Below are 15,029 nucleotides of genomic sequence, written 5' to 3' on the forward strand. Positions count from 1 at the left end.
TAATAGTCAACATTTGTATACCTCCTACTGTGTACAAGGCAGTGTTCTGCTTTAGGTATATTATCTCATTTAATTCTCACAACAGCCCTAAGAGGCCAATGCTATTATTGTCTTCATTTTACAGATGGGGAAACCTAGGCAAAGAGAGGGTAAGTAACTTTCCCAAAGTCACTCAGCTTGCACACAGCAGAGCTAGGATTTGGCCCCAGCCAGCCTGCCTTGAGTTTGTGCTCTTACCTACCCCAGCGCACTCTCAGACAGCATGGCCTGGCTTTTCCTGAGCCAGCGCTTCTGATTCCCCCTGGGGTATAACAACTGATACCCTGTTTATACCACAACACCTGGGATGGGAGCTTCACCCAGGGGTGGCAGTGCTGGTACCCGGGCAGCACTCCCACCTTGTCTCTTACTCAGGAAAGCAGAGCAGAAGGTAAGCGGGAATAACGCTATCAGAGGGATGGGTTTTTAACTCATTATTTTTTCTTCTTCTTTTTTGTTGTTGTTGAGATAGGGTTTCACTCTCATCACCCAGGCTGGAGTGCAATGCCACAATCTCGGCTTACTGCAACCTCCGACTCCTGGGATCAAGTGGTTCTCCTGCCTCAGCCTTCTGAGTAGCTGGGACTACAGGTGCATGCCACTGCACCTGGCTAATTTTTGTATTTGTTGTAGAGATGGGGTTTCTCCATGTTGCTCAGGCTGGTCTCAAACTCCTGGCCTCAAGCAATCCACCTGCCTCCGCCTCCCAAAGTGCTGGGATTACAGGCATGAGCCACCATGCCCAGCCTCCTTCTTCATTTAAATCACTCATAAAAAGTTAACCAAGATCTGGGCCAAGTGCAGTGGCTCAAAAATATATATACACAAAAAATTAGCAGGGCATGGTGGCACACTTGTGGTCCCAGCTACTCAGGAGGCTGAGGTGGGAGGATTGCTTGAGCCAGGGAGGCAGAGGTTGCAGTGAGCCGAGATTGTGCCACTGTACTCCAGCCACTCCAGCCTAGGCAACAGAGTGAGACTCTGTCTCAAAAAAACAAAAGAAAGTTATCCAAGATCAGCAACAAAGTAGTCATGAAACACCCTTACAACCAGTCACAGCAGGGCCCTGGAGAATCTCTTTCCTCTACTGAATGCAAGCAGCTGGGGCATCCGCTCCCAGCTGAAACATGCTGAAAGAGGAGTGGATAAGAGCACAGGTCTCAGGGTGGGTGCTGCCACTTCCAAGCTGTAAAACCCTGGACCACAGATTAGTTCACCTCTCTGGGCCTCAGTTTTCCCATCCGTAAAGTGGGGTGATAATAGCATCTCCTTGCAAAGTTGTTAGAAGATTTTTGTTTGTGTTTTTTGTTTTTTTTTTGTTGTTGTTGTTGTTTTCCTGCCTCAGGTTTATTTGTACAAATAGCAGAGGAGGACACCAGCCCCATGCAGATGGCAGCCCAGGGGGGTCATACTAGTCCTTCTGTCCTCATGTTGGCGGACAGAGATCTCTACTCTGAAATCTTTGTAGGGGCCTGGGCAGCTTTGGGAGCCTGAGCTGGAACTGAAGCTGGAGCTGCAGCCTAGGCCTTGGTTTGGTCCTTGGCCTTGGCCTTTGGCCGGCACAGCCTGAGCCCCTTGGCAATGCAGGCACGAGCACGCTTCCCAAGCTTGGGGTGGGCAATGTAGGCAAGTCAATCGAGCTTGCGCCTGACACCCTTTGGGATCTTGGGCTTAACTTCCTTGGGCTTTCGAGGACCTTGATAGCCTCAGCATGTGCCCTCATGGCTTCGGCATTGTTGGCCTGCATCTTTTTTTAGGCCCTTCTTGTTGTGCTTCTTGGCAAGGTGCGTGCTCTTTAGGAACTTGGGGTCCACCCCATTAAGACATTTGTATCTTTGTGATCAGGGTTTTCTGATGCCATTTCTGTGCCATTTTGGGGACTGGTTGTGTGTGTTGTGGCTCTTGGACTTTGCCATGTCTGCACCTTAAGCCGCAGCTGCTGAAGCACCTAGAACTGGAAAAGCTAGAAAGTTTAAATCAACTAATGTATGTAAAACATTCAGCCTAGGGCCTGGCACATAGAAGGTGCACAACATGGGCTATTAGCATTACCACTGTGATCAGGACCACCCCAACCAAGTCATGCGCTCTTTTGGGGGAAGGAACTGCATCTTATTTATCTTTGTCTATCTGAGCATTTGCCATGGGGCTTGGCACACAGTAGGTGCTCCATGTCTTAGATCAGGTTTCCCAGAAGCAGATCCTGAGATGAGGATTCATAGCTAAATGATTTGGGAGTGCTCCCAGGGAAACTGGAGAGGGACTCGGGGAGCAAGACAAGAAAGTAAGAGGCCAAGAAGGGTGCAGATTCAGGCAAAATTCTGCAGAGGGTGACTTCAGCCTGATCTCGCAGGGGAACTTGGGAGTGTAAATTACATCTCAGGGTTGTCCTTGCCCCAGGCAAGGGAGCTGGGACCTCACTATCCTGCACCTCAGTCATTGGCTAAGGGCCACCATGGAGGGGATAGATTTCCAGGCACTTCCCGTCATGCTCCAGTAGCAGAGGGCAGTGCTGAGAGACCACCTAGAAGGGAAGGCACCCAAGGGCCAGGAGGGTCCATGAAAATGGAAAAGGGGTGGAGGGGACCTGCCACCTTCCATAAATGTCATCCCAGCCTCTGAAAGGTCACAGTTCCCCAGGAAGTCCAGGACAGTGGAGGCAGAGTGGGCAGCGGGGACTGCCAGGCCGTGGGAGCAGCTCTAACTTACACGTTAGTCAGAGCCAGGGGGGTCCTTTGAGCGGCCAGCCTCCCTACCAGCTGACAGGGGCAGGCCTGGGACTGCCTGAGTTGGTCTTAAGAGCCCCTACTATGTGCCTGGCGTAGATGCTGAGTTCTTCACATGATTTTCTCATTTAACCCTCACACCACCCCTAGACAGATGACTCTGAGGCATGGAGGCATGGCATGGAGAGGCCTTCCTGTGACCCCCCAAAGAGTGAAGGGCAAAGATGATTGATGTCATTAAGAAATGCAAATAAAAACCACAATGAGCTATCATTTCACACCCACTAGGGTGGTTATAATAAAAAATCTTTAATGAAACATAAGTGTTGGTGAAGATGTGGAGAAATGAGATCCCTCACACATTGCTAGTGGGAATGTAAAAGGGTACGGCTGCCATGGAAGTTTGGCAGTTCCACCTTAAGCTAAACACAGAAGCACGACAGGACCCTGAAATTCCACTCTTAGTATAGACTAAAACAAATTAAATACACTTGTTCAGACAAAAGCTTGCACAAGAATGTTCACAGCAGCACTATTCACAACCCCAACAGTGGAAACAACCCCTATGTCCACCACTGATGAATGGATAAACAAAATGTGGTATATCCATACAATGGAATATTACTCAGTCTCATAAAAAGAAATAAAATACCGATGCATGCTACAACATGGATGAACCTTGAAAACATTATGCTGAGAAGAAGCCAGACACAAAAGGCCGTATAGTGTACAATCCCATTTACAGGAAATGTCCAGAATGGGGAGATTTTTAGAGACAGAATGCAGATTGCTGGCTGCCAGGGGCTGAAAGGCAGGGACTGAGGAGCGGTGTGGAACTGGGGAGTGGTGACAGTCAAGAAGCATTTTCTTTTTTTTTTTTCTTTTCTTTTTTTTTTTTTTTTTTTTTTTGAGATAGGGTCTCACTCTGTCACCCAGGCTGGGGTACAGTGGCATGATCTCCGCTCACCACAGCCTCAACCTCCTGAGCTCAAGCAGTCCTCCCACCTCAGCCTCCCAAGTAGCTAACTACATGGGCACACCATCACAACAACTCATTTTGTATTTTTTTTGTAGATACAGGGTCTCCCCATGCTGCCCAGGCTGGTTTTGAACTCCTGGGCTCAAGCAATCCGCCCGCCTCAGCCTCCCAAAGTGTTGGGATTACAGGCATGAGCCACCGTGCCCAGCCTGCACAGCATTTTCAATGTACTAAATGTTGCTAAATTATACACTTTAAGGCCAGGCGTAGGGCTCACGCCTGTAATCCCAGCACTTTGGGAGGCCAAGGTGGGCAGATTGCCTGAGCTCAGGAGTTCGTGACCAGCCTGGGCAACATGGTGAGACCCCATCTCTACTAAAAACACAAAAAATTAGCCAGGCGTGTTGGCACACACCTGTAATCCCAGCTACTCGCGAGGCTGAGACAGGAGAATCACTTGAACACAGGAGGCAGAGGTTGCAGTAAGCCGAGATTGCACCACTACACTCCAGCCTGGGCGACAGAGTGACACTGTCTCCTAAATAAATAAAACATTTTAAAATGGTTAAAATGGCAACTTTTATGTGCACTCTACCAGAATTCTCTTAAGTTAAAAAAAAATGTGAGTTTTGAACCTCCCCTCCAAGGGCCTGGGAGCTGCCAACACAGAGTCAGCCACAGTGTTTCCAGATGGACAGAACGAATCAAAAACATGTCTGCCAGACACTATGCCAACAGGAAGATGGGACTCAAGTTGTTTTTAAAATTTTTTATGCCTTGGCCTGCTGGAGAAATAAAAGCTCTGAACTTGAGTTCACACAGGCCTGAATGTAAATGCTGGTTCCACCACTGGCTGTGTGACCTTGCGCAAATCACTGAGTCTTTCTGGGCCTCAGTTTTCTCATCTGTAAAATGGTGATAAGCAGCAACTCTTCATTAACTCATGAAAAGCCCTAAGCGTAGTGCAGGAACACAGTAAGGACCAGCAAGGGTTGGTTTCTTTCCTCCCTCTCCTTTCCCCACACATGCCCTTGACGTTTATCCCAGCCAGATTTCACCTGCACAGACACCCTCCCGGGAGGCTGTGCACAGGGCAGCACTTGTCGAGGTTCTCTGATGGACCCTGCCCATGGGATGTTTACACTTTCAAAGAGAAAACAAGTTAATCCACAGGAAGCCTAAGTGATATAAGGGACTGAAGAATTTCTAAACTAATCCAGGAAATATTCTGGACTAATCCAGGAAATATTCAGGCCTTTTCCCTCCAATCACACCACCAGGCCAGCAAGCTGCTTCAACGCTATCTCCCTTCACACGCACATGCTCTCCAAACTCCTAACCCAACAATTCCCAGAGCTGGTTTCTGACCTTGTTCTCCCCTGTCCACAGCTCAAAATGTCAGCATAAGAATGCTGTTCGGCCTTTCTAGAAAAGAACTATTCTTGTTTTCAATTTTTGGTATTAAAATATTCATTTTTTAGGATACAATAGTAGGAAACTAATCTTTTACCTATCCTGTGTCCTTACTTGACAAAATAAGATGCCACCAACCTTTATGCCAGTTCCCAAAATGACTTTTTGAAATTTTATTGATAAATCCTCAAACCTGAGAGCACAACACTGTGCTCCCTAACCCCAATCTCCCTCTCCCAGCAGGGAGTGAATCCTGCTTCATTTGCTCAGTGAGCACGAGGAGGGCATGGGCCCTGGGGTCCATCCCTGCCAGGCCACTCCTTCCAGCCCTCTCTGTCATTCCCACAGTAGCAGACAGGAAACAGCATTCCCTCTTCCCAGCATCGCTGATGCTAGGCTGGGTACCACAGCCTCTGCATACCAATGGACTGGTCCCTACATCCTGATGCCAGAGGAGGTGGGTAACATGGAGCCATCACACTCACCCAATTACCAGACCTCTGGGTCAGCTTAAGAAGGGATGGAGGCCGTACGCAGTGGCTCACGCCTATAACCCCAGCACTTTGGGAGGCCAAGGAGGGTGGGTCACCTGAGATCAGGAGTTCAAGACCAGCCTGACCAACATGGAGAAACCCCGTCTCTACTAAAATTACAAAAAATTAGCCAGCTATGGTGGCGCATGCCTGTAATCCCAGCTACTCGGGAGGCCGAGGCAGGAGAATCGCTTGAACCCAGGAGGCAGAGGTTGTGGTGAGCCGAGATCACGCCACTGCACTCCAACCTGGGCAACAAGAGCGAAACTCCATATCAAAAAAAAAAAAAAAAAAAAGAAGGGATGGTCTGTGTTCAGAGAGCAATTTTCCTCTGAACCAAATGAAGCTTCATCAGACTCTGTAGACCCCACTCCGCCTGAACAAGTCACAGCCCAATCTCCCCACTGAGAGGGGCATCACTGTGTCCTCTTGACCTTCTCTAAGTCTCTCGGGTTTGACCAGACCATTCTACGTATTGTCCTACCACGCAGGGTAATATGAAGGGCGTGGCCAAGGTCCCTAATGCTACAGCCAGTAATATACCCCAAACTCTCCACTCAAAATCCTGTCTTGGGCTGGAAACCAAAGTGGCAGAAACATGAGGCCACCCCTGGGCATTCCCACTCTGGGAGATATCAGGCTCAGCCCCACATGTAACCTGCAGCATGTGTTAGAAACCATCAGGAGATCACCATGGGCTGCTAAGGTAAAAGGTTGGGGAAGACAATGACAGGCAGGCAGGCAGCAAATACAAGCTAAGGGTTCACTATGGACCAGGCATACTGCTCAGGGTCAAGAAAGCAAAAATGAGGAGGACACGATGCCCTGCCCTGAAGGGGCTCACAGATGAGCAGGTGTGGCTTGGGGGAAGAGGAGAGGCCAGGACTAACACGTATCAAGTCTGTTCATCTTCTGAATTCCCAGAGAAAAGAGCCCCACACTCACGGAGCTGACAACCAAGCCAGAAAGTAGGGAAATTTCAGGTTGGGATAAGCCCTAGAAGAAAATAAACAGAAAATAAGATGAAGCAAAACCAGGCGGGGGGCTTAGAGAAGGTGGTCGCAGAGGGCCTCTCTGAGGAGGTGACATTGGAAATGAGGTGGAGGATGGAATGAGAAGGAAATATTCCAGGTAGAGAAGGGCAGGTGCAAAGGCGGGGAGGCAAGAAAGGACTGAGAATGTTCAAGGAGGGGCACGGACGTTGATGTGGGTGAGATGTGGAGAGCAACAGGAGACAGGAGGCAGGCAAGGCCTTGCAGGCCTGGTGAGGAATCCGGGTTAAATACGAGCTTTATCTCCATTTAGTAGATGAGAAAACCGAAGCTCAGAAGTTAAGTAACTTGCCCAGGGTCGCATAGCTGGTGAGTAGCCAAGCTGAGATTCCATCATACAGTCTGGTGAAAAAGTCCACGTTTTCTTTCCTCTGCTCACTGAATAGGAACTGGCTGGCTGTGACAAAATGTGATACCTGTTAAGTGATTAATGACAAGTGGTTTATGACAGGAGCCTGGGGTGGGGGGACACAGTTTGCCGGGGAAGTCTTCATGGAGGAACTAACTGGGTCCCTAAGAATGAGGAGGATTTTGGCAGGTGGAAAAGTGGAGAGGAAGAGCACTCAAAACAAGGAGAATAACTTGAGCAAGGCCAGGGATGTGGAACATGAGGCCTGGTGGGAGCTGAGAGGCAATGGAGTTGCTGAGAGTAGAACTGGCAGGAGATGGGCATGGAAGGCAGGATGGGCCAGACCAGAAGGGACCCTGAATGCCCACCAAGGATGTCTACACTGAATTTCTGGGCAACGAGGAGCCAAGGCAGGTTCTTCAACAGGCTGAACTGTACTGCGCTTTAGAAAGATGACTGTGGTGCAGGAGCCTGGAGAGGCTGGTGTGTGGGGAGGGGCAGCTAAAATAAATGGCCAAAGGCTGCAGAGAGAGGTGGGGCAGGACAGGGCCCATCAAGCCCCAGAGGTAACCAAGACTGAGACGGAGTTTCACTCTTGTTGCCCAGGCTGGAGTGCAATGCCGCAATCTTGGCTCACTGCAACCTCTGCCTCCCAGGTTCAAGCAATTCTCCTGCCTCAGCCTCCCAAGTAGCTGAGACTCGGGCGTGTGCCACCACACCTGGCTAATTTTTGTATTTTTAGTAGAGACAGGTTTTCACTATGTTGGCCAGCTGGTCTCGAACTCCTGATCTCAGGTGACGCACCTTCCTTAGCCTCCCAAAGTGCTGGGATTACAGGAATGAGCTACCACACCCGGCTGAGAAAGTATTTTTACAGACCCCAAGAATGGGGTGTCCAGCTGGGCGTGGTGGCTCACGCCTGTAAAATCCCAGTACTTTGGGAGGCCGAGGTTGGCAGATCACCTGAGGTCAGGAGTTCGAGACCAGCCTGGCCAACATGGTGAAACCCTGTCTCTACTAAAAATACAAAAAATTAGCTGGCGTGGTGGCAGGAGCCCGTAATCCCAGCTACTTGGAAGGCTGAGGCAGAAGAATCGCTTGAACCCAGGAGGTGGAGGTTGCCGTGAGCCGAGATGGCGCCATTGCACTCCAATCTGGGTGACAAGAGTGAAACTCTGTCTCAAAAAACAAAAAAAGAATGCAGTGTCCCCAGCCCCAGGCCCCGCCCTGCTTCACCCCACCTCCCTCCCCAGAGTTTGGCCTGGGTCCATGGCTGGAGTCCTTTCCTAGCCTATAGCCCCAGGCCCTGCTGCAGTGACCCCCATGAGCCCAGGGCATTCTGTTCATGCCCCATGACTCCCATGAAGGATGAGAGCAGGGTGCTGGCTTTACAGGAGTTGGGTGAACCTCAGATACTGAGAGTGGACAACACTTACACAGCCCTGACCCGGAAAGGGGACCTGTTTTAAGTGCTTTATTTTGACTCACTTCATCCCTACAAGGTAGGTACTATTATATTGCAAGGAGGGGAAACTGATGCACAGGGGACTTGCCCAAGGGATGTGAACCCTGGCAGTCTGGTGCCAGGCTCTGTCCTCTGTACTCCGCCTCAAGGTAGTCATTGCTCTCTCTAGACTCTGAGTGTCTCTACCCGCTCTCCTCTCTCCTCTTTGCTTTCACAATGATCCTGCCAGATGCTCCGTTTCCTGCCAGGAGGGAGGGCTACATGTGAAAATTTGGCATCAGAGTCTCAGCCACTCCCTCCTCAGGAACCACCTGCCTGCCTGCGACAGCAGGCGGTGAAGAGCCAGCCCTGACATCAGACAGCCCCTGGAGGCAGGCAGGCCTGTCTGAACCCTCCTCCCTGCTGCAACAGAAATGGCTGCCTGGCCCCCACTTGACAGGCAGCGCTCACCCCTCACCTCTGTTCCGGGGGCCCAGCTGAGGCAGCACCTGCCCAGGATGTCATGGTGCCATAGTTGCACCAGCTCCAGGACCAGGGCAGCTGAAAGCCCCTTTGCCCACTAGATGGCACAATATGCACAGAAATGTGGATTGACCACTTGGCCACCCTTTCCACCCACAGAGGAACTGGATTTCACCACACTCTGCATTTATCTCATTCCTCATCCTAACCCATAGCCAACCATTTGTATGTGTCCTTGCAAAACAAGTGCATGTATTTTTTAGTTTCACAATTAGTACATTTTATTTATATATATATATACACACACACACACATTACAGATATATTTCTTAATTGTTTTCGCTCAGCACTGTAGTTTTAAACCTCGTTCATGTTGCTGTGGGCCCATTTAGTTTCTGGTGGGCACCTTCCACATTTATTTACCCACTCTGAGGGCGACAGGCACCCAAGTTCCCTCCAACACCCCAGCAACCCTGCCATGACTGTCCTTGACAGGAACCGTTACGGCTCGGCCTGAAAACCTAAGAAGCGGAATTGCCAGGTTATGGGGCATGCAGTGACTTCATTTGGCACAGCACTGCCAGCCAGCTCTCAACCCACCCAGTTCTTGGAGGGTTCCTGGGGAAAAGACCCCCAGCCTCCTAAGACTACTCAGCCTAGCACCCCTTCCTGTGGGGAGGGGCCCCAATCCTTTCTGCTTGGGCCCAGGGGAGATGGAGAGCCAGTGGCCTCTGTCAAGAGCATCTTGCAAAGGTAAGACCTTAAGGTCCTACATCTTCCCTGGGCATTTTTTTTTTTTTTTTTTAAGTAAAGGGCAATGGCTGGCCTGTTAAATCCCCCACATCCCTCTCTTCAGGAGCCTTTCTGATTACAAAGCCCATTCTTTTTCTCCATTCTCCTGCCACAGAACTATCCCAGTTTCCCGCATTTTCCCATTTCTCTTCCTCTGCCCATCCCTTCCATGTGAACACCCTACACTTACTAGCTATGTGTCTGTGGACAAGTTATTTGGACTCTCCCTCTTTGTCTATAATATGGAAATATGTAATATCATTACTAATAATAGGCACACAGGCATAATCCCTCCCTGGCCTCTGCACACAGCCCTCTCTCTAACTCAATGCTGCCCCACTTCCCACATATATTTAAGCAGCTCAAGCTCCTCCTCCCCCAGGAAGTCATCCCTGATTGAACCAGATACAGTCCCAACGTCCTTAATCCAACTGTCACCTACTAAGAGCTCAAGTGGTTATTTTTGGCTGAAATTTGAAATAACAATAATGGCTACGATTGATATGCTGAGCACCTACTATGTGCCAAGAATTCTATGGCCTACTCCATATCCACACAAGAGCCCTGGAAGGCAGACATTGTCATCCCCACTTCTCAAATGAGGAGGCTGAGACTCAGAGAGTAAGGTGACTTGCCTGAAGTCATTGGCAGGTAATTGTCAAGGTCAGGACTGGAATACAGGCTTGTCTGATATAAAAGCTCTACCCCACACCACCTCCTTCAGAATCCCTTCCTCTTGCCCTCATTCCCCCATACACATGGTGTGTGCATTGCATTTTAAAATTATTTGTGGTTTTAAGTACACAAATAATAGAGGGATATAGTCTCTTTATTAAAAAATTAAAGCACTATAGAGCTGTGTCACCTTTGACCAGGAACCTTCTACCTCCCTCCTCCCCAAAGGAACTCCCACTATTAGCAGTGTCTTGGGTATCATTCTTGTGTTTTTTTGCTTTTCTGGTTTTTTTTGTTTTTTTGTTTTTTTGTTTTTTTGAGACAGGGTATCTTGCTCTGGTGCCCAGGCTGGAGTGAATGCAGTGGTGTGATATCACAGCTCACCACAACCTCTGCCTCCCAGGTTCAGGTGATCTTCATGCTCAGCCTCCCAAGTGGCTGGGATTACAGGTGCATACCACCAGGCCCAGCTAATTTTTGTATTTTTAGTAGAGACGGGGTTTCACCATGTTGGCCAGGCTGGTCTCGAACTCCTGGTCTCGAGTGACCACCCACCTCAGCCTCCCAAAGTGCTGGGATTATAGGTGTGAGCCACTGCACCCAGTCCCATACATTTTTCTGTATTTGTAGGAAATAATGTTGTTAAGTGATTTTACATAAATAATGTGTGTGGGGCCGGGTGCAGTGGTTCATGCTTGTAATCCCAGCACTTTGGGAGAACGAGGCGGGGTGAATCACTTGAGACCAGGAGTTCGGGACTGGCCTGGTCAACATGGCGAAAACGCGTCTCTACTAAAAATGCAAAAATTATCTGGGCATGGTGGCCTGTGATCCCAGCTATGCAGGAGATTGAGACACCCTGAACCTGGCGTATGGAGGTAGAAGTAAGCTGGGATTGCACCACTGCACTCCAGCCTGGGTGACAGAGTGAGACCCTGTCTTAAAAAAACAAACAAACAAACAAACAAAAACCAGAATAATGTGTGAGGTATATCACTCTTCAGCAGGCTTTTTTCCATTCAACATATGTCTTGGAGAGCTACATCTATCTATACCTACACCATCCTTTCTTGGAACAGTTGTGTGCTACTCCATGGCACACATGGACTTTGCTTATTTACGCAGGCCCCTACTGATGGCTATTCAGATTGTTTCCAATTCTATTAAAAACAGGCTGAAACGAGTATGTACAGACCTCTCTGGGCACTGTGGTATGTGCTCTATGCAGGGCATGGACAGTCATCTCTTCTCATCTGTCACATTGTTAGCAAACACCTCTCACAGGGGTTCTCAACTTGGGAACCACTGGAGGTTTCAGGGGGACCTCAAATCCCTGAAATTGTACCCAGAGTAACCTATGTGTGCCTCTGCATATATGCACTATCTAGGGAGAGGGTCCACAACCCTTAGCAAGTTTCAGGTTTTCAAAGGGCCCATAAAAGCTAAGAAATACCGACCTGTATTAACTTTCATACACCTTTATGTTCTGGCTAACACGATGTTATGTGCTCAAAAGGACAAGCTGGGCAACATAAAGCCTCTTCTCCCTTTGTTCTGCCAACAAGGATTCCGTCTAGTGCTGAAAGAAAGGACCTCTGGAGTCAGACCCAAGCCTAAATCCTGGCTCCATCCATTACTATGCAATTTGGGGCAATTAATTAACAACCAAGCTTCAGTTTCCACATTACAAACTTGAGGTGAGTAAAACCTGCTTCAAAGAGTTGTTGTAAGGAGTAAACAAAATCCCTGGCGCCAAGCATCTAGCAGGCACAGTAGGTACTGCTATGCACCTGTGCCCTCGGTTTCCTTAAGTTCTGGCCAAGAGCTTTAGGCAACTGGGACCTTCTCAAGGGCAGGGACAAAGGCTCACCCAGAGTCTGCAACCCCTTTGAGCTCTGAGCCTAAATCTGTCATGCACAAATTAGGAGTGAATACACTGAGAAGAGTCCTTGTCCAGGCTCTCCGGGTCATACGACAGCAGCGCCACTAGGAGGCTGGGCACAGGCCCTGGAGCGGGAGAGACTCTGCAGGAGCAGCTCTGACTGAAATAGTGTGTGCATGCAAGTGTGCATGTGTTGTGTGCTCATATATGTAAGTGTGTGAATGAGTATGCATGTCTGAGTATGAGCCTGTGTCTGTGAGTGTGTATGTGTTGGCATGTGTGTGTGTGTACACGTGGGTTGGGAGAGGCAGAAACCAAAGGGAAGACAGGGTTTCCAGAGAGGCAGCAGCAGCCCTGGCTTCTCCCCTTGAGTGTCCAGGCTGCTGGAACAAATATTCCATTACCTACTGTGTGTTAAGCACTGCTCCTGTCCTTGAACGCACAGGAAGACAAAAACAAGACAGTTAGGTTCAAGCAATATTTCCAGGTGCCAGCATTGTTCTAGGCACTGGGGGTACAAAGATACATTCCTTGCCCTCCACCAAGGTCAGACACGACACATCCCTGGAGTCGGTGGCGCTTCAGTGAGTAGAGCCCCGTACAGGGCACCCAGGAAGAGCTGTGCTCAAGACCAGAAATCGTGGAGAAAGGCATAGTTGACCCTGTCCTGGGCAGCAAACCCTTTGAGAGGGGCCACATCCCCTACCCTGCCCTGCAGACTCAGACCCAAAATATCTCCAGCCACCTTCTCTCCTCCCTCACTTGGCCACCAAGTAATGCTGGACAGAACTCTTCTCTGTCGGGGAAGATCATGGGGTGTAGCGCCCTCAGTACACTGATAACCCTTTCTCCATCCTCACCTTCCCTCTGGCAGCTGGCCCCACCCTTCCCCTCCCACCCTTCTCCTCACTCCCAGCAGACAACCTCCCTCTCCCAACTAACATACAAGCTTACCTCTCTGAGCACCCAGTCCTCCCACCAGACTCAGGGAATGAGGTGTCCTTTCGCTTGCTCAGATTCTCCTGCTTCCTGCTCTGCTGGGGTCTCCTTCTATCAGTCACCACTGACCCCCACCCCGACTTCCACTTACAAACCACCACCAACTATGGTGCAGTGGCACTGCAGCGCGGTTAGGCAGCCCAGCGCCACCGTTTCCCAGGCCTGGGACCTTAGACAAGTTACCCCACCTGTCTGAGCTTTGGTTCCCGTGCCTGTAGCACAGGGCGAAACCCAGTGATGCCGACAGAACCTACCTCATGAGGCCGCTGGGAAGATAAGATTATACCGAGCACATAAAATGCTTAGGACTGGGCTAGGAAGTGCTTAGTCAATGTGATCACTGCTGCTGTAAACCCCTGACAGCACCCACAGTATCTGAAGGGCACAAAGCCTCTAGTAGATGGTCAGAAATAGAGTCCAGGGATGGCATCAAATAGTTGTTTACTTTCCCCGTCAAATCATCCTTTGTCCAAGTCAGATAAGCCCCAGGGGTTCCCCCCAGGGGTCTCCATGCAGAGCCTAGGCTCTCCATCAGGCAGCCTGGTCCCAATTCCCTGGGTCTGGGCGTTACCGGACAGCCTTCAGGGTAAAATGCAGACCATACTAGTGGGCCTTCTCTTGCTGATGATATTGATCTCTTAGTAACTTACTATGCCAACATATTCTTACCAAAGATCCCCTCAAAACAAGGGGAGAACCACCTATCTACAAGAAGAGTTGCTCAGGTGTCTCCCATCCTAAAATCCTTATGTCGACCTCCAGTTACAGCCCATCTCTCTCCTTCCCTTCTCAGCCAAGCTTCTTGCAGAAGTCACCTGCACTTCCCCCTTCTCACCCCACCACAGGCTGCCCGACCCCACTGCTTCACCAGTGACGGCCTGTGGCCACTCCACCTGTCCCTCCACAGGCCTCACTTCATCTGTTGAGGTTGACCACTTCCTCTTGGAACATCACCTACCTGGCTTCCAGGACTCCACTTCCCCAGTCCTCCTCCCATCTCCTTGACTGTCTTCTCGACTCCCCACCCAGCTTCTTCCTGCCCACCTGCCTCCTAAACATCGGATTCTCCAGTGCTCCACCCTGGCTTACTGCGCCTCTCTCCCCAGCCTCTCGTTGGGTGACCTCATGATTAGAAGCACCGTGCATTTCTGAAGCCTCTCAAGTCTCTCTCCCTCTGTTCTCACCCCTGACCTTATGTTTGGTATACCGTACTGTCAACAAAACACTTGCAACTGAACAAGCAGAAAAGAATTCCCTCCCTTCTCTTCTCTCCCCTCCTAAGACCCTGAACTCCATAAAGAGCCCCATCCATTCCACCACGTCAGAGCCCTAGAAGGTACCCTCACTTCCATCCACCTCCAAACTTTCACCAGATCCTGCCTATTCCACCTCAGGGGAAGTTTATCAATTGAGTAGCCCAATAGGTTTAAGACTGCAGGTGCAGGGAGGCATGGATGCGCTTTATTTCTTGGACATGGCTCAGAGGAGGGGCAGCTCCAGAGCACAGGGACAGGGCGAGGGGCAGCGCAGGCCAGCAGGAGAGAAAGCCCTGTAGCCCAGATCACACACAGTCTCACCAGACCCCCAGCTGTGCCATGGCTGCTGCAGGCATCTCCCCTCCCTGCCTCAGCTCAGGCCTCCATCAGTCAGCAGCTGAGCTGGC

At 50.0% G+C, this 15,029-nt stretch overlaps 1 pseudogene; it reads right to left on the reverse strand.

Annotated features, from left to right (window-relative positions):
- Positions 1-1,429: 1,429 nt before the first annotated feature.
- LOC129039390 (large ribosomal subunit protein eL29-like) lies at positions 1,430-1,955 on the reverse strand (annotated as a pseudogene).
- Between the last annotated feature and the right edge of the window lie 13,074 nt (positions 1,956-15,029).

This window comes from Pongo pygmaeus, chromosome 5 (assembly GCF_028885625.2).
Source record: "Pongo pygmaeus isolate AG05252 chromosome 5, NHGRI_mPonPyg2-v2.0_pri, whole genome shotgun sequence".
Taxonomy (NCBI): Eukaryota; Metazoa; Chordata; class Mammalia; order Primates; family Hominidae; genus Pongo; species Pongo pygmaeus.